The sequence below is a fragment of the Geotrypetes seraphini genome, chromosome 7, assembly GCF_902459505.1.
Source record: "Geotrypetes seraphini chromosome 7, aGeoSer1.1, whole genome shotgun sequence".
Lineage (NCBI taxonomy): Eukaryota > Metazoa > Chordata > Amphibia > Gymnophiona > Dermophiidae > Geotrypetes > Geotrypetes seraphini.
This window is the reverse complement of record NC_047090.1, coordinates 101,304,976-101,331,936: the sequence shown is the minus strand read 5'-3', so window position 1 is coordinate 101,331,936 and position 26,961 is coordinate 101,304,976. Positions and strand designations below refer to the sequence as shown.

At 41.8% G+C, this 26,961-nt stretch overlaps 1 protein-coding gene and 1 long non-coding RNA gene across 5 annotated transcripts in view; one reads left to right on the top strand and one right to left on the bottom strand.

Moving 5' to 3' along the window:
- Positions 1–26,961, bottom strand: part of RAD51B (RAD51 paralog B) — a 1,288,364-nt gene that overhangs the window by 59,767 nt on the left and 1,201,636 nt on the right. The window lies entirely within an intron of this gene.
- On the top strand, positions 1,707–25,165 carry LOC117364168. The gene is made up of 3 exons (XR_004540191.1): positions 1,707–1,783; positions 19,047–19,156; positions 25,044–25,165. It is a non-coding gene; the product is annotated as an uncharacterized LOC117364168 (long non-coding RNA).

The following is a 26,961-nucleotide window of genomic DNA, read 5'->3' as shown; positions in this document are numbered from 1 at the left end:
CCCTTGGAGCTGTGGGGCCCAGGGAAGATGCCCTGTTTGCCCTCCCCTAACAGCAGCCCTGGTCAAAGCACCACACTGGTGGTGGGCCCTCCTGATGTTTTCGGGTCCGAGGCACGTGCCTACTGGGGCAACTCTATAGTCCAGCCCTGGCCTTGGCATGTAAAATTTAAAAACCAAAACCACCCTATGAAGGCAATTCTATAACAGGAAACCTAAAATTAGGCCTGTTTTATAAAGGAATGTAGAGGCCAACTTTCCTTAATAGAATATCAGCCTGACCAAGTACAGTATATACAGAGTTACCATTTAAGTATGAGCGTCCATGTCAGCCATAAAGCTGGTATACTCACATCTATTTAAGGTTAGTATGAGTATGTTACCATGTTCTGAAAAAAAAAAAAAAAACAACACCAAAAACAAACCCCCCAAACCATTAATGAGTGTATGAAACAAACAAAATATCTGAAAACCATGAGAAAAAGGCAAAAAATTTGAAAACAGATTTTTTTTTTCTCCATGTGCACAGCTTTAGAAACAACCATTTAAGTATCATGAACAAAAATATTTTAGTGTATTATCAAAACATATGACAACTCTGCTAAGCCTAGGCCTGAGCAGATTTGAGAAGGCTGACATAAAAGATAGTTGCAAATCATACTCATATCTATAAATCCCTTACTTGCTTTGCATTTTTCATCAGAAATTAACTCATGTATATGCCCTCTGCTGAGCAGGTCTGTCTTCCACATTTTCTCTCATTACAATTTTTTATATCCTTATTGTGTGTGTTTCTTCAAAAGGATATTGCAAAATAAAATGAAATCGAATTTACAACTTGAGTGCTATTTAGAAGGAGAGCTAAATGGCAGAGGCTTTACTCTCCTATTCAAGTGCACTGCAACTCGGGAACTTCCAGGACGGGAAAAATAGGAAAACAGGTTCAGATTTTGGCCACTAAAGTACTACTACAGTATTTTTCCCATACAGAAAGGATTGCCAACTTTGCTATGATGAGTTCCTGCATGGTTTGAGGGCTGAATGGGAATTCCAGAACAATTTGGCTTGGCAAGGTTAGACTTTGCTTACACTAACAGTCGGAGCCCAACCTTCCCTTCCCTGCGGCTGTTGCAGTAAAATCTTTTCTGAGAAATTGGGACAGCTTGCAGACAGCACAGCAAGGAAAGAGGGGGAGGGCCAGTTCTGCTGCCAAAAGCAGGTGAGGCAGCGTCTACTGCTTTTGCATGTGTTCCCAGGTCTTTTCAAAGCAAGATACTGCCAGAGCATCTCACCGTCTAACCACAAGCTTCAGACTGTTTCTGAAATATTTTTTATTTTGGTTGATGTGGCTTCTCTTACCTTTCAGAGCATCTGTAGCACAGGTACATGCTGCAAACTCTGCCAAACATTTCATCTTTTCCCCTGTTAAGAGAACCTCAGAGCAAGATCAAGTCTTTGTTTTATGAATACATGCACAGGTCGTACAAAACTGTCAGGTTCTAATAATGTATAGCAGGAAACCTCAAGTTGGTCAGAAGAGACTTGGCACTAGAGTTTCAGTGAAATCATACAAATTTTTTTTCCCTGTTTGTGGCATCTCTTCCTCTCCTTTCCTCTCTCCTCATGCCATAATGCCCTCTTGTGGGGATTCCACTGTTGCTAAATTACACATCTAACTTCCTGCTTAGCACATCTACCTCACTCTATCTTAAAAGATCACACAGCAAAGAAGTCGCACAAGGCTATCTTCCTCTGATGATTTCAATATGCAGTAACTATGATCCAGGTACAAAGTCAGTCAAATCTGTTTTATTTAGTTGTTGTTGGTTTTTTTTATTGGGGGGGGGGATTGGTTTTTTGTTTTTTTATATATAGCAACAGAAAGGCAGTGAGAAACAGTACCATCATTAGCTCTTCCTTCCTTTTTTCTGTCTGGGTTCCCATCTACTGTATGAATCTCGGTAAAATGGGGGTATCACTCAGAGTTGCCACCTGTCAGTAAACTTACTGACAGTTGGTTTTTTTAAAGTGACGCGGTAAAAATAACGTTATAATGGAGACCATCTTTGATGCTGTGCAATCAATGCAGTAAGAGCTGAATTCAGCAGTGCAAAAAAATAAATACATTTATTTATTTAAAAAATTTATAAAACTTTTAAAACTAAGGGCTCCTTTTACAAAGCTGTGATAGCGGTTTTAGCACAGGCGGTACACGCTAACACCAGCATTGAGCTGGCGTTAGTTCTAATCACGTAGCGTGGCTAAAATGCTATCGCAGCTTAGTAAAAGGAGCCCTAAGAGATGTACAATAAAACATACACAAAAATCACATATATATCACATAAAAACACATAAAATCACGTTAAAAAATCTACACACCTTCACTTTAGCAAATTATCGATAACCTGCTGTAAATCCATATAAGAGCTCCTTCAATTAGTCATAAAAGCTTGCACAAAAAGACATGTTTTTAAGGTTTTTTTAAACTGCAGGAGGAATGTGCACAAATATAAATGCCTGGGGAGAATTCAGTTATCGAGGCCCAGCAAATAAAAAAACAGAATTGCATAAACGTCTCATATCAGGAGGTATCACCCACTTTTCTTCATATACCCTTAATGATCGTTTGAAACTATAAAATTTCAAAGCCTCTTTAAAATATCCAGGAGCGGTACAATAAAGACTCTGATACATCAGACTTTGAACTGAATTCAACATTTCACTGGCAGCCAGTGTAATTGTTTTAGGATCGGCAATACATGCTCACATTTTCTCACACGGCCTATCAAGCGCACTGCAATGACCTGAATAACTTGCAGCACAAGTAACCAAGCATTTGATAACCCTAACTAGAGGGTGTAATCTAATTTTGATTGGGTGACCAGAGAATTGGATCAAGGGCATATGCTAGATGCAATTTACATACGTAGATTTCAGCAAAGCTTTTGACACGGTTCCTCATAGAAGGCTCTTGAACAAACTTGACGTGCTAAAGTTAGGACCCAAAATGGTGAACTCGATTAGAAACTGGTTGACGGACAGACGCCAGAGGGTTGTGTTAATGGAATTCACTCGGAGGAGGGAAAGGTGAGTAGTGGAGTCCCTCAGGACCAGTGCTAGAGCCAATCCTGTTCAATATGTTTGGGAGCAACATTGCCGAAGGGTTTGAAGGAAATGTTTGACTTTTTGCGGATGATACCAATATTTATAACAGAGTATACACCGAGGAGGAAGTGGAAAATATGAAAAAGGATCTGCAAAAGTTAGAGGAATGGTCTAATATCTGGCAAATAGAATTCAATGCAAAAAAGCGCAGAGTAATGCATTTGGGGATTAGAAATCGGTAGGAGCCGTATGTGCTGGGAGGTGAGAGGCTGATATGCACAGATGGGGAGAGGGATCTTGGGGTGATCGTGTCTGAAGATCTAAAGGTGAAGAAACAGTGTGATAAGGCGGTGGCTGTTGCCAGAAGGATGCTAGGCTGTATAGAGAGAGACGTGACCAGTAGAAGAAAGAAGGTGTTGATGCCCCTGTAAAGGTCGATGGTGAGGACCCACTTGGAGTATTGTGTTCAATTTTGGAGACCGTATCTGGCAAAGGACATAAAAAGACTTGAAGCGGTTCAGAGGAAGGCAATGAAAATGGCAGGAGGTTTGCGCCAGAAAACATATGATATGAGGAGAGACTGGAAGCCCTGAAGAGGGCCATCGAAGAAGGCTTTAAACTAAAGGACAGGGGAAAGCCGACAGTCGACCACCAGTCGATGGCCCGGGCGACAGGATGCCCCGAAGAAGGATCTACGGACAACTACTCAGACACGGGAGGGGACGACCACAAAGCAAATAAGGGAGACAACGCAGGAGCAGAAAAGGATACCGTGAAAGAAACAGTAGAGACTGCTAAGCTTAGAAAGTCCAAGAAGGTAACACAAAGGGAACTCAAATGTATGTATACGAATGCTAGAAGTCTGAGAAACAAAATGGGAGAATTAGAGACAACAGCAAGACACGATGAACTGGAAATCATTGGCATAACAGAAACATGGTGCAATGATGAAAACAAATGGGACACAGTACTACAGGAATACAAATTATACAGAAGAGAAAGAGTAGGGCAGAAAGGTGGAGGCATTGCCCTATATGTTCAGGATGGAGTAGAAACTGTTAGAGAGGCTACGGTGGAAAGGACAGAGAAGCTGGAGTCCCTCTGGATCAAGATTCCTAGACACAATGGTGCAGACACAAAAATTGGCCTTTACTATCGACCCCCAGGACAGACGGAGGAGAACGACTCAGAAATGATAGAGGAAATTAAACAAGAATGTAAGACAGGTAATGTAATAATCATGGGAGACTTAAATTTCCCGGGGATAGACTGGAACCTGGGAACCTCGAACAGCGGCAAGGAGGCCAAGTTCCTGGAAGTGCTAGGGGACTGCTTCCTGGAACAAATGGTGGGAGAGCCAACGAGAAGAAACGCCACCTTGGACTTGGTCCTAAATGGCATTACGGGACCAACAAAAGAAGTAGAAGTCACGGTCCCGCTGGGGACGAGCGATCACAACATGATCAACTTTAAACTTGACATCGGGAAAGGGAAATGTACCAAAACCTTAACCACGAACTTAAACTTTAAAAAGGGAAGATACGATAGCATGAGAGCCATGGTGAAACAACGGCTCAAGAAAAAGATGGACAAAGATAAAACAGTAGATCAGGCATGGTCCCTACTGAAAAATACTATCAAGAAAGCACAAAATCTCTACATTCCGCAGATTTCCAAAGAAAGGAAAACTAAAGGCAAAAGAGAGGCATGGCTTACTAGAGAGGTGAAGGAAGCCATAAAAGAAAAGAAGGACTCCTTTAAAAATTGGAAACGCACAAAAACAACCGAAGCTTGGAACAAACACAAAGATGATCAGAAGAAATATCACAAGGACTATGAGGAGAAAATAGCGCATGAGGCCAAAAATTTCAAGCCCTTCTTTACATACGTAAAAGGAAAAAAAACCTGCAAAAGAGGCGGTGGGACCGCTGGATGACCAGGGAAGAAAAGGGTACATCAAGTAAGACAAACAAATTGCATAAGAACATAAGAATTTGCCTCCGCCGGGTCAGACCAGAGGTCCATTCCGCCCAGCGGTCCACTCCCGCAGCGGCCCTCCAGGTCTATCACCTGTGCTGTGGTCCCTGACTATTCCTATAACCCACCTCAACTCCTATCTGTACCCCTCGATCCCTTTATTGTCTAGGAACCTATCCAAACCTTCTTTGAAGCCCTGTAATGTGCTCTGTCCTATCACGGCCTCCGTAAGCGCGTTCCACGTGTCCACCACCCTCTGGGTAAAAAAGAACTTCCTAGCGTTTGTTTTAAACCTGCCCCCTTTTAATTTCTCCAAGTGCCCCCTTGTACTTGTGGTTCCTCACAGTGTGAAGAATCTGTCCGTCTACCTTTTCTATGCCCTTCAGGATTTTGAAAGTTTCTATCATGTCTCCTCTAAGTCTCCGCTTTTCCAGGGAGAATAGCCCCAGCTTTTTCAACCTGTCCGCATATGAGAAGTTTTCCATACCCTTTATCAGTTTAGTCACTCTTCTCTGGACTCCCTCAAGTACTGCCATGTCCTTCTTGAGGTACGGCGACCAGTACTGGACACAGTACTCCAGATGCGGGCGCACGATACAGTGGCATGATGACTTCCTTCGTCCTGGCAGTGATACCCTTCTTAATGAAACCCAGCATTTGGTTTGCTTTCCTTGAGGCCGTCGCGCATTAGAAACATAGAAAGATGACGGCAGAAAAGGGCTACAGCCCATCAAGCCTGCCCACTCTACTGTCCCACCCCATTAAGTCAGAGTGCTTCTCGACCCACGTAGAGATCCCACGTGGATGTCCTATTTATTCTTAAAGTCGAGCACGCTAGTGGCCTTGATCACCTGCACCGGTAGTTTGTTCCAGTGATCCACCACCCTTTCCGTAAAGAAATACTTCCTGGTGTCACCACCAAATCTCCCTCCTCTGAGTTTGAGCGGGTGCCCCCTTGTGACCAAAGGTCCCTTAGGAAAGAATATGTCGTTTTCCACCTCGACACGACCCGTGACGTACTTAAATGTCTCAATCATGTCACCCCTCTCCCTGCGCTCCTCTAGAGAGTAGAGCTGCAACTTGCCCAGTCTTTCCTCATATGAGAGACCCTTGAGTCCGGAGAGTCCGACATTGTGCCGACGTCTTCAATGTTGTGTCTACCATCACCCCCAGGTCTCTTTCAAGGTTACTTACCCCTAGCAGCGATCCCCCCATTTTGTAGCTGAACATCGGGTTCTTTTTTCCTACATGCATGACCTAGCATTTCTCTATGTTGAAGCTCATTTGCCACTTTTTTGCCCACTCTTCCAGTATCGTTAGGTCCCTCGCAGTCTTTCGCGTTTCTAACCCTGCTGCAAAGTTTGGTGTCGTCCGCAAATTTTATAACCTCACATTTTGTTCCCGCCTCCAGGTCATTAATAAATATATTGAACAGGAGCAGTCCCAGCACCGACCCCTGCGGAACGCCGCTCGTGACCCATAGCCAGTCTGAGTAGTGGCCCTTTACTCCAACCCTCTGTTTCCTGCCTGCCAGCCAGTTTTTGATCCATCGGTGGACATCCCCTTGCACCCCGTGGTTCCACAGCTTCTTAAGCAGCCGTTTGTGGGGTACCTTGTCGAAGGCTTTTTGGAAGTCAAGGTAAATGATGTCTATGGATTCCCCTTTATCCATCTGGCTGTTTATTCCCTCAAAGAAGTATAGTACATTTGTGAGGCACGACCTTCCCTTGTAGAAGCCGTGCTGGCTCGCCTTCAGCTGTCCATTGTTTTCTATGTGCTCCCAGATGCTGTCCTTAACTAGTGCTTCCATCATCTTTTCCGGAACCGAGGTCAAGCTCACCGGCCTGTAGTTTCCTGGGTCACCCCTTGAACCCTTTTTAAAGATGGGCATGACATTCGCTATTTTCCAGTCCTCCGGTACCTCCCCAGTTTTTAAGGATAGGTTACATATTTGGCGAAGTGGTTCCGCTATTTCGTTCCTGAGCTCTTTGAGCACCCTTGGGTGGATGCCGTCCAGACACGATGATTTGTCGCTCTTTAGTCTGTCTATCTGTCGGAGGACATCCTCTTGTCTTACCTCTAGTTGGACCAACTTTTCATCCTGATCCCCATTTATGGTCTCATCGGGTTCTGGAATATTGGATGTGTCCTCTCTCGTGAAGACCGATGAGAAGAACTTATTTAACCTGTCAGCTATCTCTTTTCCTCCTTTACCACTCCCTTCTTGTCTCCATCATCCAATGGTCCCACTTCTTCCCTGGCTGGTTGTTTCCCCTTGACGTACCTGAAGAACGATTTGAAGTTTATTGCATCCCCCGCCAGTCTCTCCTCATATTCTCTTTTTGCTTTCCTAACCACTCGGTGACATTCTCTTTGGTGTCTTTTATGTTCCTTCTGGTTGTCCTTTGTTGGGTCCTTTTTCCATTTTCTGAATGACGCTTTCTTATCGCTTATTGCCTTTTTCACTGCAGATGTTATCCACACTGGGTTTTTTGTTCAATTCTTTTTGCACCCTTTCCTGAACCTGGGGACGTACAGGTTCTGTGCCTCGTGCACTGTGCCTTTGAGTAGGGACCAGGCTTTTTCTACGGTCTCCATCTTCCCTAAGTTGCCGCTGAGTTTCTTTCTCACCATTTTCCTCCTGGCATCGTAGTTCCCTTTTCTGAAATTGAGTGCTGTCGTTGTGGTTCTTACCACCTTTGATGACCCACTTTCTAGCTTGCATTGGATCATGTTGTGATCGCTGTTTCCTAGTGGAGCTAGTACCGCCACCTCCTTTGTGGGTCCCCCTAGCCCGTTGAGGATTAGGTCAAGAGTGGCATCTCCCCGTGTTGGTTCTGTGACCAGCTGTTCCATGAAACAGTCCCTCATAGCCTCCAGGAATTTGGTCTCCCATAGTGATTCCAAGCCATCCGTCCTTACTGTTGTTTCCATCCTGGTTGAAGGAATGGAGTCCTTTATATATATCGCTATTCTTCCACCCTTCTTGTGTGTCCTGCAGACAGACTACATTCCTTCTTTGTGTCTGTCTTTACGAAGGAGGACACCGCAACAATACCAGAAGCAGTGAAAGTGTTCAAAGGAGTAATAGAGAACAGCCTCACCACAGTAGAAATGGACTTGGACCAGATATACTACCAGATTGACAATCTTAAAAGCAACAAATCCCCTGGACCTGATGGAGAGTCTTAAAAGAACTGAAGGTTGAAATCGGAGAGCTTATGCAAAAACTTGCCAACCTGTCAATTAGAACTGGACAGATACCGGACGATTGGAAGATAGCGAACGTCACGCCAATTTTCAAAAAGGATCAAGAGGAGAACTGGGCAACTACAGACCTGCGAGTCTTACATCTGTGTATGGAAAGATGGTTGAAGCACTGATTAAAGATAGCATAGTCCGGCACTTGGATACACACGACCTGATGAGAGCCAGTCAAAATGGCTTCAGGAAAGGGAAATCATGTTTGACAAATTTACTTCAATTTTTTGAGACCTTGGACAAACAAATTGATAGTGGAGAACCGGTGAACATAATATACTTGGACTTCCAGAATGCGTTCGACAAGGTTCCACATGAAAGACTTCTCAGGAAACTACAAAGCCATGGAATAGAGGGAGATATACTAAGATGGATCGGCAAATGGCTGGAGAACAGAAAGCAGAGAATGGGCATAAATGGGAAGTTCTCAGACTGGAAGAAAGTGACTAGCGGTGTGCCCCAGGACTCGGTACTTGGGCCCATCTTATTTAATATTTTCATCAATGACCTAGAAGAAGGAACATCCAGTGAGATCAACAAGTTTGCAGACGACACAAAGCTATGCCGGGCAATCAGATCGCAGAAGGATAGCAAGGAACTCCAGAGTGACTTGTGTCAGTTAGAGAAATGGGCGGAGAAATGGCAGATGAAGTTTAATGTGGAAAAGTGCAAAGTAATGCATTTAGGCAGAAAGAATAAGGAACACGCGTATAGAATGTCAGGTGCAACTCTGGGTAAGAGCGAACAAGAAAAGCACATAAGCACATAAGCATGGCCTCTGCCGAGTCAGACCATAGGTCCATCATGCCCAGCAGTCCGCTCCCGCGGCGGCCCCCCAGGTCAATGACCTGTAGTGATCTATTACTCAAGAGCATTTTGTCTTGTATAGTAACCCTCTAATTGTACCCCTGGATTCCCTTACTCCTCAGGAATTCGTCCAATCCCTTTTTGAAACCCAAAACCGTACTCTGCTCAACCACCCCCTCTGGAAGTGCATTCCAGGTGTCCACCACCCTCTGGGTAAAGAAGAACTTCCTAGCATTTGTTCTAAAACTATCTCCCTTCAATTTTTTTGAGTGTCCTCTAGTTCTTGTTGCCCCCGCCAGTCTGAAAAATCTGTCTCTCTCTACCTTCACTATACCCTTCATGATCTTATAAGTTTCTATCATATCCCCTCTAAGTCTCCTCTTTTCTAGGGAAAAGAGCCCCAACTTCTCCAGCCTCTCAGCATACGAGAGATTTTCCATGCCCTTTATCATTTTTGTCGCTCTTCTCTGGACCCTCTCGAGTATCGCCATATCTTTCTTTAGGTACGGCGACCAGTACTGGACGCAGTACTCCAGATGCGGTCGCACCATTGCCCTGTACAGAGGGAGGATAACTTCCTTGGTTCTGGTAGTGATACCTTTTTTGATAATGCCCAACATTCTGTTCGCCTTTTTTGAGGCCGCTGCGCATTGTGCTGCCGGTTTCATTGTTTTATCCACCAAAACCCCCAAGTCCTTTTCTAGGTTGCCTTTTCCCAATGTCATCCCCCCCATCATGTAGTTGTACAACAGGTTCCCTTTCCCTATGTGCATAACTTTACATTTCTCCACATTAAAACTCATCTGTCATTTATCTGCCCACTCACTCAGTTTGTCCAGATCCCTTTGGAGTTTTTTACATTCCTCTACAGATCTAACCTTACCGGAGAGTTTTGTGTCATCCGCAAATTTTATAACTTCACACTTTGTCCCTGTTTCCAAGTCATTAATAAATATATTGAATAGCAGCGGTCCCAGCACTGACCTTGTGGGACGCCACTTGTGACCCCTTTCCAGTCAGAATAGTGTCCCTTTACTCCTACCCTCTGTTTCCTGTTTGCCAACCAGTTTTTGATCCATCTGTGTATGTCCCCTTCCACCCCGTGGTTCCACAGTTTCCTTAGAAGGCGCTCATGAGGTACCTTGTCGAAGGCTTTCTGGAAGTCTAGGTATACTATATCTATGGGGTCACCTTTGTCCAAATGTCCGCTTATCCCCTCGAAGAAGTGCAGTAGGTTTGTTTGGCAGGATCTTCCAGTACAGAAACCATGCTGGCTTGTTCTCATCAGCTTATTTTTTTCTATGTGCTCACTGATACTGTTCTTGATCAATGATTCGGCCATCTTCCCCGGAACTGAGGTCAAGCTGACCGGTCTATAATTCCCCGGGTCGCCTCTGGTTCCTGGGTGTACTGATAGATAGGACCCTGAAACTGTTGGCACAATGCGCGGCAGCGGCAAAGAAAGCAAATAGAATGTTAGACATGATAAAGAAAGGAATCACGAGTAGATCGGAGAAAGTTATAATGCCACTTTATAGGGCAATGCTCAGACCACACTTGGAATACTGTGTCAAACATTGGTCTCCCAACCTAAAGAAGGATATAAAACTGCTGGAGAGGGTGCAGAGACGAGCAACAAAGCTAATAAAAGTATGGAGAACTTGGAATATAAGGAATGACTTAAGAGACTGGGATTGTTCCCCCTTGAGAAAAGGAGACTGCGAGGGGATATGATCGAGACTTTCAAAATACTGAAAGGAATCGACAAAATAGAGCAGGAAAAAAAAGTATTTACAATGTCCAATGTGACACGGACAAGAGGACATGGACTGAAGCTAAGGGGGGACAAGTCCAGGACAAATATCAGGAAGTTCTGCTTCACGCAACGAGTGGTGGACATCTGGAATGCTCTCCCAGCGGAGGTTATTGCAGAATCTACCGCTCTAGGATTTAAAAGCAAACTAGATGCACATCTCCTTACGAGAGGCATAGAGGGATATGGATGACTAAAATTACGCCAGGTGTACATCTTGCTGGGCCTCCACGTGTGCGGATCGCCGGACTTGATGTACCGAAGGTCTGATCCGGAGATGGCAGTTCTTATGTTCTTAATATGTATACCTTAGAGCAGTGGTAGGCAAACTCATTAGTCAAAAGAGCCAAAATCAGCAGTACAACGATTATGATTTTTTTTGAGAGCCATATCCCATGCCCGCTTGCGCTATGATGGCTAAATCAACCCAACTGACATCCTGCTCGCCCGCATGTAGTCAAAATCAATTCATGGCAGAGCCTAGAGAATGACACGGGGAAAAGATTTGTCTCCGTCCCAGCCCCGTCCCCGTGAGCTTGGTCCCAATTCCCGCAAACCACCTGATCCCATCCACACAAGCCTCAAGATCAAACCACCTGATCCCATCCACACAAGCCTGATCCCATTCCCGCAAACCACCTGATCTCATCCACACAAGCCTCAAATTGTTTTATACTGAACTTATTAAAGTATAAAAAGAAACAATATTCTGTACAATTGTCAATTTATAAATCAGTGTCTTCTCCCCACTCTAATATAAACGACTGGGTTAAGTCAAAAAGACAAAGTTAGTTCCTAAAAAGCAGGATCAACTAATGAACTGATAGAGGAACTATAAAATACTTCAAAACACTTTTAACCCTGGACGGTGCTCAGAATCCAAGATTGAAATTAAGAACTCAAAGCGGGGGAGAAACCCCTACCCGAACTCTTATGGTATCTATCATTGCACCATGGTTACTGTAAAAGGTTGTTTGAAGCTCTTAATAAATTGATTCTAAATTTTTAATCATTAATGACTTGCAAAGCTTTAAAATGACTTCCGGCTGTAAATGATTCAAAAATGATGACTTAGCTGGAGATTGCTGATAGCGTTAGTCTGGCTGGGTCTTGACGCGTTTCACCGCACTGGCTTCCTCAGAGAACCCGCTAACAATCTTCCATTTAAGCTTGTCCTAAATAAAACAGAAGGACATGATGCACGTAAGTATAAATGTAATGAATGTCCAAAGTCATACCAAACTCTCAGCGCTGTAGGCGAGGTACCTAGTTCAAATCAATAATTTTTCTGTTTCCTGTGACGTGAGCGCTCAGCTGAGCACCCGGTATTTATGCCTAAGGAGAAATGTCAATCACCTAATGGAGAAACGCCCACCACTCCACTTCTTTATTCAATCCAGACGGAGTCACTGTCTGCCAATGAAAAATCAGACTGTTCAGTCTGAATCTCGGATGGTGTGTACGTTTCCTTATTCGTACAAAGTTTTCAACATCAAAAAAATAATTAATGCGCATTGGCACATTCTTCAGGTACACCAAAGCTTAGTACAACCTCCCCTCTTTGCTTACTCCAGAGGAAAGAATTTACGGGACATTGTATCTTCTTCATATTTTGTGAGCACTATAGTGGACACCACAATTCAGCCATCTAAAGGACATTTTAAATGTGGTCATTGCACTATTTGTGCGCAAGCATTGGAAACCTCTTGTATTCATCATCTCAGGTTACCTAAGAAACATGTTTTACAACAGTACTCAGATTGTGACACCCAAGGGGTTATTTATATGATTTTGTGCCCATGTGGACTACTCTACATAGGACATACCACTAGAAGCATCAAGACTCGTATCATTGAACACATGAGCAAAATCAGAAGGGGAGACATCAATGCCCCCTTAGTGCAACACTGGCAAGCTATCCCGCACCAGGTACAGGATTTACAATTCGTGGTTCTTGAGGTGGCTCATTGTAGGAGGGGTGGTGATTCCCAAGCGTGGCTATGGAAGCACGAACAGAGTTGGATTTTTCATTGGCAGACAGTGACTCCGTCTGGACTGAATAAAGAAGTGGAGTGGTGGGCGTTTCTCCATTAGGTGATTGACATTTCTCCTTAGGCATAAATACCGGGTGCTCAGCTGAGCGCTCACGTCACAGGAAACAGAAAGATTATTGGTTTGAACTAGGTACCTCGCCTACAGCGCTGAAAGTTTGGTATGACTTTGGACATTCATTACATTTATACTTACGTGCATCATGTCCTTCTGTTTTATTTAGTACAAGCTTAAATGGAAGATTGTTAGCGGGTTCTCTGAGGAAGCCAGTGCGGCGAAACGCGTCAGGACCCAGCCAGACTAACGCTAGCAGCAATCTCCAGCTAAGTCATCATTTTTGAATCATTTACAGCCAGAAGTCATTTTAAAGCTTTGCAAGTCATTAACGATTAAAAATTTAGAATCAATTTATTAAGAGCTTCAAACAACCTTTTACAGTAACCATGGTGCAATGATAGATACCATTAGAGTTCGGGTAGGGGTTTCTCCCCCGCTTTGAGTTCTTAATTTCAATCTTGGATTCTGAGCACCGTCCAGGGTTAAAAGTGTTTTGAAGTATTTTTTAGTTCCTCTATCAGTTCATTAGTTTCTCCCCACTCTAACCATTTCCCTTCAGCATCCTCAGCCCACTCTCTCCACTTCCCTTCAGCACAAGCACATAAAAACAAACAAGCAATTTTCTATTATTTTCATTGTATTCATTCATAGAAATTAAAGTCTAAATAATGCCAGTCACATAACAAATCATGATTTTACAAAATTAATCTCCTGCACAGTCAAGCCTGCAAGGATTACTAGATGTCTTTCAGCAGCTCCCCTCCATCCCCCTTACCTTCGTGTCCAAGTCAAAATGATCTACCAACAATAAAATTTAAAAAAACACAAAGCACACTGTACGCAGAGAAAATGTTAATTATCATTTATATTCCGCGGGTTTTCAAAGAGATCAAGGCAGATGACTTTATGCAATGTCACCTCAGTAACAACTATACAAAAATAGACAAATATACCCCCTTCCTTTTTACTAAACTGCAATACAGGTTTTTAGCACAGGGAGCTGTGCTGAATGCCCTGCGCTGCTCTCGATGCTCATAGGCTCCCTGCACTAAAAAATGCAATTGCGGTTTAGTAAAAGGGGGCCTCCTGTATGCTTCCTCTCCTCCAGACCTCATTCCCTCCCCCAACTTTTTCTTTCTTTCACCCTGCCCCCTTCTTTCTTTCTCTCTCAATGCCCCCTTTCTTTCTGTATGTCCGTCTTTCTCTCTCTCTCCATGCCCCCTTTCTGCCCTCCCCCCAAGCCACCGCCATTGGGGAGCATGCTACCACTGCCGCCGGGAAATAGGCCGCTGCCGAGTTCTGAGCTTTCCCTGCTTCCCTTCCCATGGAGCCGACAACTCTCGCCACCCGACGTCAATTCTAACGTCAGAGAGGAAGTTCCGGGCCAGCCAGGCCTAGGAGCAGGAGGGACTGTGCACCCCTCCTGCTCCCAACCTTTTGGTGCTGGGGGTGAGTAGGCCGTGCCGGGAGGGGGGAGAGGGCCGTGCCATGCCGGTTGTGGGGAGGGAGGGCAAGGACCGTGCTGGTCGGGGGTGGGGAGTGGCCATGCTTGGGGGACACGTTTTCTTCGGGGAGGAGCGCGTTTGTGTGGGGGGAGGTACATTTTTTTGACAGGTCTGCCTGTCTTTTATTCAATTTTTTAATGGGGCAGATATTTTGCTTGTGTAACACACAAAAAATATCTGTGCCATGGAAAAAAAATGAATAAAAAAGACAGGCAGATCTGTCAAAAAACCTGCAGACCTGACGGTAACTCTGTTACCGATAGGTCTGAAGCAGTCGGGTTTGCTAATAGTAAAACACGATTCAAAATAGCCAAGCAATTGTTAGTGAATCAATCGCTTGGTTATTTTGCAATAGGTTTTGCTAATTTGCATGGGAGGATCGCTACAGGCTTTAGTGAATGGGATTGGAGGAAAATTTGGTCACAAAGGCTGCTTAGTGAATCTAGCCCAAAGTTAGGTACCCAATTGTGCACCCAGTTATAGAATAGATCAATTGTGCACATAATTGATTAATTAGCACTAAATTGGAACTTAATTGACCTTAACATGTACTAATTGGCACTAATTAGCAGATGAGCATGAAACAGATTTATAGTCCTCTTTTGTAAATTGAGTACCTAACTTCTCTTGCATGCAACTGAAAAGGGTGTGTGGCCTTGGGAGGGACATGGGCATGTCAGGGATATTCCCAGGATTTAGGTGCAATGTTTTAGAATATCATTTCCACACCTATGTTGAACTCCAGCATTATTCTAGGTTTTAGTGTAGCACAATATGATTGATTTTGCTGGATATCTGGATATAAGGATTACTTCTTAAAACTCCATTCTGAATCTGGCTCTTTGTAGCATGATATGATTAATTTTGCTAGATCTAAGAATTAGAAAAGTATGGTTTGAACTTTGGATATAAGGATTATTAAATATATTCTTTAAACTAAACTCTGAATGAACCTAGGCCGTCTGCCTTCAGAAAACTGAAAAATCTTAAACAAAAAAATGTAAAATGCCCATTTAATGGATTACAAAAGAATGTCAGGGTGGTGTACCAGTGTCAAACAGAATTCTACTCTCCAAGATATCCACAACAAAAAGACATCAGCCAGTGCACCATACCTTCAGTCTCCAAGATATGCACAACAATCAAAGAATATGAAGTATTAAGTACCTCCAATCTACATGAACAATACCTAGGAATCAGAGGGTGGGATGTGAGAAACGAGACCGAAGCTACCTGAAACTTCCAGACAAGGCCTCGATTCACTAAAGTCAGCAATTGTCACTAAAGCGTCACTAAACGATCGCTGCTAACTGACCCGATTCACAAAATGGCCCATCACGCGTTTTTCCCCTCGATCGCCCATTTTCCGATCCGGCCATGCAAATTTGTAAAACCCCATGCAAAATAGTCAAGTGATTGATTCACTAGCATTTGCTTGGCTATTTTGCATCAGATTTTACAATCCTAAAACCCGACTGCTGTAGACCTGTCAGTTACAGTGTTATCGACAGGTTTGACAGTTTTTTGACAGGCACAAGATTTGCACTAAACTAATATTCAACTAAGGACGCTGGCCCAGATTCTATAAAAGATGCCTAACGTTAGATGCTTGAATTAGCATGGCTAGCCTATCTAGGCTAAGTTTAACTAAGCCCCCCCCCTTTTTTATTTTTAAAAAAAGCTACATTAGGGTTTTATATTGCTGGCCGCAGCGGTAAAAGTTCCAACATGCATAGAAATCCTATGAGCGTCAGAGCTAATACCGCTATGGCCGGTGATAAAAAAAGCTTAACACGGCTTCATAAAAGGGGGGGTCTTCATTAATTAAAAAGCCTTAATTGGCACCTTTAATTGAAAAGTACAATTAAAAAACAATTAATTAACAATTAATTAGATGGTAGGGACCTAACATGGCAGGTGTCTACCCCAAGGTGCCTAGCAGAAAGTAGGTGTGAAGCTTTTCCTTTATTTCGGAGTCAAGACCTGGTCAAAGCTAATGAAGTGATTAATTTTAGAGCATTTATGTCTTAGCTCCAAAAATGCATTTTTCCATTTAGTACAAGGACAAATGGAAGCTGTGCTCCTTGGCCTCTGCTGATGCAATGTAAACTAGTGCACAGGCATCCAAAGTTCAATTACAAAAGATTCATTCTGTTGATCGTACAAGGCCATATCCATTAGAAGTCTGAATGTAAAACAGGATGTGACATGGACACTTAGTTCAATTCTTTTGGACAATCATAAATCTACTGATATGATCCAGCTGTTGTGCTTATCCAGACTTTCTACCACTGAAGTTCTTTCTTTTAAAATTATTTTTATTTTTATCCAGCACATTAGCAAAAGATTACAATAACATCTCATTAAAAAGCAACCAACATGAGCCCCCTCCCTAATTTCCTATCTAGTCATAGTTCTCTACACTCCCACTTCTCCTCTACATATAGATTGAGTGTATCCTGGACTCAAATTATCCTTTATGTCTTTTCCTCTCCATTGTTCATAGTGGGTTAGATTCTGTAAATAGCACCCAAAAATCGGCACTGATAAAATGTTAAGTGCTATTCTATAAACAGGACGCAAAGTTGGGCACCATTTACAGAATAATATTTAACACCGGGATCCACGCCCAATTGTAGGTATGAAAATTTACACCAAGTAAAACCTGGTACTAATTCTCATGCCTAAATTACATGTGAATCTTCCTTAGTTTATAAAACTGTACGTAATTTCTAGGAACACCCCTGATCCGCCCATGCCCCTCCCATGGCAGTGCCCTCTTTTCGGATCTGCCCAATTTTAGCACCTAAATTTTTAATTGATGCCGATTAGTGTTGATAATTATTATCACCCAATTATTGGCACTAATTGAAGTTATTCAATTAAATTGCATGCAGATATTGGGCAAATGCCCAAATTTCTGCACACAATTTTTAGCACCATACATAGAATTAGGCTGAGAGTCTCCACAACTTCTCACAAAGTCAACCATTATATATTTATTTATTTGGATATATTAATTGCCTTTTTCATGAAGAGATTCACTCAAAGCGATTTACAATACATTGAACACTAATCGGGTACTCTTAAATTTTTCCTATTTGTCTCAGCAGGTTCATAATCTAGCTATAGCACCTGGGGCAATGGAGTGTTAAGTGACTTGTCCAGAGTCACAAGGAGCAGGCTGGGATCAAACTCACAACCTCAGGGTGCTGAGGCAGCACCTCTAACCACTAGGCTACCCCTTTTCTAACCACTAGGTCACCCCTCCATTCAATCAGTGCTGCTAACTTAGCTATTCCAAATATATATATAATCCCGCCAATATTTAGCCTGAGATGATCAGCATTTTTTTAAATGCTGACTTCTGTGGGTAGGTTTAGCTCTGAATATTCCATGCCAGACCAGGTCTAGGCACTGGCTTTGAATGCCAGGGCTAAGTGAAGGTTAGCAAGCTGCTGAGGCTTATGTGGATCCCAGATGTTCAGCCAGGACTCGCACAAGATACCTAAGTGTGGCACAAGAGGGACAAAGATTGAGAGAATCAGAGGGTAAGGACTGAATGGAGCTCCCTGCTGACCCTATACCCTTATTTGAATAGCTGGTGATCCAGTGGGGTCATGGATATCGGTTGTGTCCATATACTTCCCGGGTGCAAGCTGCTCATGCTGGGAAATGTTCAAATGTCACATAGTTGAAACAGTTCTGTATAGAGGAATGGACCAAAATTTCTCAAGGACAATGTGATAGACTAAGTTACTGAAAATGTTAGCTAAATTGATTGCTACTTACCAGTTACTGATTATTTTACATGAGGATACTTACTGTTAAATCTTTTGCTTGATAAACTTATTTTGTGGGGTTAACTTTCTCTCTTACCAAGGTTACATTAAGAGCTAATCACATTTTCTCCTAGATCAGATGTGTCAAACTCTGTCCTGTAGGGGTGATTTCTGCCTCACACCTAAGGTTAGGCCTCACTCATGTCAAGCATGCCTGAACTATCTTTCCTGCATGAACCATCTCTGCCTGATGCATTCTGAATGTGTTTACAAGAACAATGTGTTTCAGTCAAGGACTAGCAGCCCACCCTAACTTGTCCAGCTCATGTGAAACCTGGAGGAGTTATGAACTATGTTATGATCTATGTTTTGTGCTTATCATTTATGGCGCCTTTCAAGGCCTCTGCACAAGAAAAGACTATTCATTCTTGCTGTTCTGCTTAGATTGGTCCTGGCGGGTCATCTGACACGACCTAAGGAGAAAGATGTTTGCAAGGATTTAGACTATGTTTGGATGTGAGGGAGCTAGGATCTAAACTTAGGTTTCTTTGTACACCACACCATAACAATAAGACCTGATAAAAGTTGCCTCCTGTGACCTGCTCTCGTATGAGAGTGAAGATGCAGAACTGTCTTTTAAACAGATCTGGTTTCTATTGCAAAAGGAACTCTAGCTAATATATATTACAGCTCTTCAAGTGACAAATGGACTTGTCTGACCAGAAGACGTTCTATCATCTGCTAAGCTGAGGAATAAGAAAGATTCCATCTCCCGGATCTGCTGAGGCATAATCTAAAGGGTGAGAAAAGGAATTATCTCTTCTTTTTGCTGGGCTAGATAGAATTGTATTGGTTATGGATAAGAATGTTAGGTCCCCTTGGTGATAAGCTGCTATTGTCAGGACTTTGTATTATAAGGAATTATTTTGTGTGTAAGAATTAGTCATATTTACTAATTTACTTAGTGATTACTATATAATAATTGTGTGCTGAAATATATGTATGTATTCAGATATATTGTGAACAATAATTAGTTATTATTTACTGCTGGCTTGTGAATATATATTTTTATATCTATAATAAAATATTTCATATAGCTTTGGTCTCTCTGTATTTGTATAAGTTGGCATAAATCAGAATCCGTGATTGCAGTTATGGGATATCCTAGAAATGAGATGTGCATGTGACTTGTTTATGTTGCACTAATTAGTTATGCCCATAAATCTGCCTACAGTCCCATGGGCCAAATCTGTTCCGCAGATATAAAATTTGTCCCGCAGAAATAAAATTTGTCCCACCAAACAATTCCTGCCATCACTGAGATTTGGCCTTCCCTCCCTCCATCAGGTACAGCTCAGCTCCACCAATGTGAATTGCTGTGTTGAAATCATAGCCCTGTGCCACTGCTGCACGTTCCCTCAAAGGAGGGGCGGGACCGTGGCAGAAGGAATGTGCTGTGGTGGTGGCAGGGCTCCAATTTTGACGTGGTTCTTCACATTGGTAGAGCTGCGCTGTACCTGATGGCTGGGCCTTTGGCCTAAGTCAGCATCTGCGATCCTATCAAATAATGAGCTCTGCATCCTACATAATTACAGTATTTTGACAGAAAGGAGGTAAAAGATGAAGGATCCCTTCAAAACTCTCCCTTTTATTACCTCTTTGCCCTCATATCTCCTCCCTTGGCTTTCTGTATTGACAAGCCAGCTAGAATATTCCTCAAATCCATATACTTTTAGAAGAATGCCAGGACAAACTGTACCCCTAACTGCTATTTAATGCACCTAATCCATCATTTAGATTCTACATCAAAGGTTGTAGAGGTTGTAACCCTATACTTCTACTAAGACTAAGGAGTCCTTTTATTAAGGTTTGCATTTAGCGCGTGCTAAATCAGTTAGCGTACCTTAATAAAAGGACCCCTAAGTATCTTAATAAAAAATTTGGCCCACGACTTAGCCTGTGTTTTAGATTTTGGCCCCTTATATGATTGAGTTTGATAACCCTGTCCTAGATTCTATTGTTACAGGAAGAAAAAACTAATGCATTTACAGGGGAGCAGTAGGAGGGAAGTGCTGAGAGCTTCTCAAAGTAACATAGTAAATGACAGCAGATAAAGACCTGAACAGTCCATCCAGTCTTCCCAACATTCACACTCACCATACATCTATGTTTAAATTGTCTTTTCCTTAATATTTCTGGGCAATAGACCATAGTAGTCTGCTTGATATTGTCGTAAGGTTCCCACTACTTGAGTTGCTTTTGAAGCTCACTCCAGCCTATCCTAACCATCCTGTCACTGTAGCTTCCATCAAAGCCCTTCCCAGTCTATCCTAAACCAAATCACCATATACAGGACACAGACTGTGCAAGACTGCCCAGTACCGGCCTTAGTTTTATACCAGGGATCTCAAAGTCCCTCCTTGAGGGCCGCAATCCAGTCGGGTTTTCAGGATTTCCCCAATGAATATGCATTGAAAGCAGTGCATGCACATAGATCTCATGCATATTCATTGGGGAAATCCTGAAAACCCGACTGGATTGCGGCCCTCAAGGAGGGACTTTGAGATCCCTGTAATTTATACCATTCATTTTCTATTTAGAGATCCTCTGTGTTCATTCCAGATTTTTTTTAAAATTCCGTCACCATTTTCATCTCCACCACCTCCCTCAGGAGGGCATTCCAGGCATCCACCACACTCTCTGAGGCTGGGCCATGCACAGAACATGGGAGACAGAGAGTCTGCAGCAGGAAGTTTGGGGGAAGCTGCACTTGATAGCAGTTGTCTCATTAAGAGCCTCAGGACTGTTATTGTGAGCTGGAGAGCAGAGAGTTTAAGGCAGTACAAGGAATTGGTGAGGAAATGGTGTGTCTGCGGAGTGAAAATTTCTATGACAGCTCTGGAGTTTGTATGTGTGTGGAAGGAGTAAATATTTTTTTTAATAATATTGCCATTAAATGTATGATTTCATGAAAAATGCCACAAATTAAACCTGCTTCTGGGCTGTTCAGCCTAAGCCATGTTGTGGATCAGGAACTTATCTGATACCTGCTGGTTTTCATGATTTATTGAGATTTCTAAATTAAGTGTGGAGTTATACTGTATTTCAAAGAAAAATATATAAGAACTTTTAAAGTGTGTTTCAGAATTTAAACTGGATTTTTGTGACCCCGTTGCCTAATATTATTAGTGTTTAAAGCAAATGATTTATATTTACGAGTGGGTGGTAAAAAGATCTCAGCCCAAAACTTACAAGTTATTCCACATATTCACCCCTAAGTTCAACATACTTGGCAAATCATTTATGTAACCCTTCCAAAAAATATTCTGATGTCTGGTCACTGAAATACTGCTCTGCTGCTGCAATCACCTTCGAATCACTCAAAAATTGTTACCCTTTCAAATTCTTTTTAAGATTTGGAAACAGAAAATAGTTGGAGCAATATCTGGTGAGTAGGGTGAATGGTCTATGCACTGAAATCCCAACTGCATCAAAACATCCATTGTTTTGCCAGCCTTGTGAGTAGGTACATTGTATTGCAAAAAGAGAACTCCTTTCTGCAGCTTCCCTCTCTTTTTTTATTTCAATGCCTCTAATCAGCCAGTAAGTTACAATAGTATTCTGCATTAACTGTTTGGCCCCTTGGAAGAAAGTCAGTCATTACAACACCTTCCTTTCCTGCTGATTTTGGGTCTTGAATTTCCTTCGCCTTTGAGAACCTGAGTGCCTCCATTGCAAGGACTGTTTTGTCTCAAGATCACAGTAGTGTAACCATGTTTCATCAACAGCAACTAATAGTTCCAAAAAGTTGGCACCAGCTCACTGAAAATGCTGCAAAATCAATTTGGAAATGTCTCTCTGATCTCCTCCCCCCCCCCCCCCCCCATCAAGCAGGACACACCATTGATATGATATTCAGCCCAGATACAATAGCCTACCTCTTCCAAAACTTTGACAACTCACCCCCTTCCATGGTCAGAAATGTCCTTATTAGTTTCTCTCTTCACTCACCTACAGATTATGCTTCAACCCCACTTCATAGTCACAACTTTTGAGATTTCTCTAAAATTACTACCTCCTCAATTCAAAATTCTCTCAACCTAGATATAAACGAACTCGCACTTCTCGAACCTGAAGAACCATCAACCATCTGGAATTAAGAAACAAATTTATTTATTAATACACTAGCCTCTACTCAACAAAGAACCCAAGTTCACTCTAAAGGAATCTCTTCTGCCCCAATATTTCAAACTTACAGTGTTCCACAAGGCTCTATTCTTTCCCCTCTACTATTAAATATCTTCTTAGCCCCACTTTTGACATTAGCTCAATCTATTGGATTCACCCCATTTGCCTATGTCAATGACATTCAATTCCTTCATCCACTTAACCCGGCCAACATCAATGACATTCAAGAAATCAATCTCAAACTTGACAAAATCAGTTCTTGGCTCCGAACTAACAGACTCTCACTAAACGTAGTTAAATCACAAAGGGTTCTATTCCCACATAAAAACACAGATTCTTTAATCGGACAAATATCTATCGACTAAGTTCCACTCCAAATAGAATCCAAACTCAAACTACTAGGAGTCACCTTTGATAAAGATCTTACCTACCACAATCAAATCAGTTCCCTGACTAAAAACTGTTTCTACAAACTCCGCTTAATTCGTTCCATAACCTGTTTTAGAGCCCACTTTGATCCAAATCTTAATTCACTCATTAATCATCTCACACATAGACTATTGTAACTCTCTTTACCACAGAATAACTCAAAAATAATTACAACTAATCCAAAATACTGCGATCAGACTTATCTATAAGGCCAAAAAATATGATCATGTTACCCCACTTCTCCGAGAGTTACACTGGCTACCAGTCTCTCACAGAACTACATATAAAATCCTTCTTCTAACCTTTAAAATTAAGACCTCCCACCTCCCTGTTTTCCTAGACAAATATCTCATTCCACATATCCCTCCTAGGGCCCTTAGATCTATGAATCAAAACTTATTGACAGTACCCTCAATCAAGGACCTATACTATACTAGAAATTCTATTTTTTTTGTAGTCGCACCCTTGCTCTGGAATGCAATGACACTTTATCTCCGCAATGAAAATTCCCTAAATAAATTTAAAACATTTCTTTTTTAAGATGCCTATCAATAAGGGGGGGGGAAATAAGGGAGGAAAATCTTTTAAGAAGCAACATCCCCGTCTCCCTCTTGTCACTTCCTATCCCTTTACCCCTCCTTTTTATTTTTATTTACATATTGTAATTAAAACTTCCCTATCCCCTAGCACCTTTCATTTTTAATGTCTTAATCTGTCTTAGTCCTAGTTTTACCCCCCCCCCCCTTTTATTTTATTTTAACTAAATCTTAAATTTTATTAGATTTTTCTAATTTTTAATATTGTAAACCGTCCAGATACATATAATGGTCGGTATATCAAGCCATAAATAAACTTGAACTTGAAGTTGTTTCGCATTAGCATTTAAACATTTGGGTACCCACTTGGCTGACAGCTTCTGCATACCCAATTGCTCATGGATTATATACCCAACACATTCCCTGAATATTTGAAGTGTCTCAGCAATTCTCTTAGCTGATATTTGCTGATCTGCCAATTTCAGGAGTTGACATCAATTGAGGTTTTCCAGACCTTGCTACAATTTTGGTCTTGAATTTTGGTCTTGAAATCTCCATGCTGAAAGTTTGCACACCACATCTTCACTGTGGAGTATGATGGGCATTTGTCACTCAACATTTGCATCATACATTCCTAGATTTCCTTTGGAGTTTTCTTCTGCAGGTATAGGAACTTCATGACGGCTCGGAGTTCCATACTTGAAAATTCTACACTTTTCATTGACGTGGTTCAATCAATGATCTGAAACAATCTCAAAACAAATTGGCACTTTGCAAAATAACACTCTTTTCAGCTACATTGTCAATATAATGCTTAGAATTTAGAAATTGGTTGAGCTGAGAACTTTTCAGCACCCCCTTGTAATTTAGTATTCAGCTGTTTTTTCTTCTGCAGTATTGGAGTGCATTTCTGCAGTCTTTCTGATTACTAATCTGCTGAGACCTTAACCAGTATACATAGTTGTGTGAAGAATGGAGAATCTGAAACAATTTTTATGAAAGCTAAATGTTCTTTTCAGAACAGAGGGTCATGTGTGATCTCTTGTCATAGAAACCTGTTTGTCTGTCTTGGCTGTTTAGATTGTAAGCTCTTTCGAGCAGGGACTGTTTTCTTCTTTGTGACTGTACAGCGCTGCATACGTCTAGTAGCACTATAGAAATAATTAGTAGTAGTAGTAGTAGAACTATTTCCAGTCAGTATTCTGGATACTGTATATACTAGCAGGCTCTGTGTGAGGAGACTGTGAGATAATTACTGAGGAGTTTCATTATTTCTGAATCAAAGATACTTGGATATGCAGATAAAGCTGAGGTTGCTCAGATATTATATGAATGTGGGTGTTGAAATTCTGTGGGCTGATTTCATATCAGAAGCATTTTTGTTGTTGTTGTTTTCATGGGAGGGTCAGCTTAAGGACAAAATAATTATCTGTTCTTTTGCACTTCTAGTTAGGCTTTAGCCTAAGAAGATACTGACTTTAGCCTGCATTCATCCAGGGATGTTAAGATTTTGCTTCCTTTTATTTGTTTACAGATAGGATAGGAGCTGCTGGTTCCAGACAAGTGATGGGATAACAACTCAGTGGTACCCTATGTAAGAAAGCAGTGATACTGAGGAAAACAAGTTGGACATAACTATTTAGTTTTCTTTCACCCTCAACTTTTATTATTTTTTTTAAGTTGCAACAAATAAATACAAATATTTAACCTATGTGTTGGTGTGAATTGAAGGGGAAACCTATTGAAACATCTGACCATGATTATAACAAATCATGCATTTAATTGTAATAATTAAATTATAATGTAATTGCATCACATCACCACTAGGTTGTTTTTTCTTAACACTATATATGGTTCCTCTTAGCAGGTGTTAAGTCCTGGTGCCTATAATATGGGCACCAAAATTGACACTCAATGCTACTTAATTGGGTGCTCATCTTTGAGTGCCCATTACAAACTTTGAGACCTATCATTGAGTGCCATTTACAGAATCTTGTCTTTTATATTGAAATGGTGCTAAACTAGAGATTGTCCTGGGATGTTCACAAACCTTTCAAAATAACTGTACAGGAAGTGAGCCTTTTTTAATAGGAGGCTCTGAAGCCATGGGCCAAAGGATAAAAGTGAAAGAGGGTTGTCTCAGAATTTAATATTTCTTTACAAAACGTGGATACACGGAAGAGCCTCCTAGTGGGGATGAAAGAGAAAAGGAGAGGATTTGAATTCAAGAAAAATATGGTACATGCACAGAGGATGTCTGACAGAGAGGAATGAATTGCAGAGCTGAACAGCTGCTGTGAATGGGAAGACTGGAGAAGATGTTTTCAGCCATCATGATCTATGTTTCAATGTTTCCGCTACAGACCTGCTTTAACCATAGAAAAATTCAATACATGAAGTCTGATATTCTGAGTAAGCTAGCATGAGTGAAAAAGAAAGTGTACAGCAATCATAAGAGAAAGAAATGATACAGTGAAACTGAAACAGTTACAGCTGGTTGTATATCATAATCTGATAAGGGATCATGCATACACAATTCTTTTGTATTCCAAAAACAGTAAACAGGAAATAGCTAAGCAAGAGCAGGTGGAACATGCTGGCTGCAACAGTGAGGCAGGAAATAGCTAAGTGTCTGGACAGACAGAGAAGAATGTTCTCTCTTCTTCCCTTGGGCTGCTGTGATGATGAGTTCTCCTTCTTCTCCTCCTCCTCTTTCTCCACCCCTGCCTCCCAAACTAATTACCAACAAAAAAAGCACCCCCAGCTTGCCAACACATCTCGGTTCAAGAAACCCACCCAGTACACTCACTGGAATGCACGCATGACAGCCCCCGTCATAAAAGTTGGATCCCCTAAAGGGAAACAAAACAGAGAAAAAGAATCACACCCATATGTGATGACTCAGAAGCAAAGCGTTGTGTCAAAGATGTAAAAAACTGAGATGATAGAACTAGGTAACGTCATAAAAAGTTAATAGAAAATCTGCTATGGGAGTAGGTTGTTTTGTGTGTATGTGGAGGGGATTCTGTTGTTTATATTTTCTTTGATAATAAAGAAATTGAATTTACATGTCGATCATATCCTGGTTCCTGCATCTTTCACAAGCTTTTTAGACAGTATCTGTTTCCTAATGAGATTTTTGTTTCATTTCTGGTTTTCTGAGTCGAGAAGGTAATCTGACCTCCCAAGATCTGGTTTTCTATTAATACAAGGAGGATCATAAGTCCTAGAAATGTCCTAGGTTTTTGTGATGGGAAAAATGTATTAAAACACAAAATTGCCTTAAGGAACTAACACAGAACATAAGAATAGCCTTACTGGGTCAGATCAATGGTCCATCAAGCCCAGTAGCCCGTCCTCATGGTGACCAATCCAGGTCACTAGTACCTGACAAAAACCCAAAGAGTAGCAACATTCCATGCTACCGATCCAGGGCAAACAGTGGCTTCCCT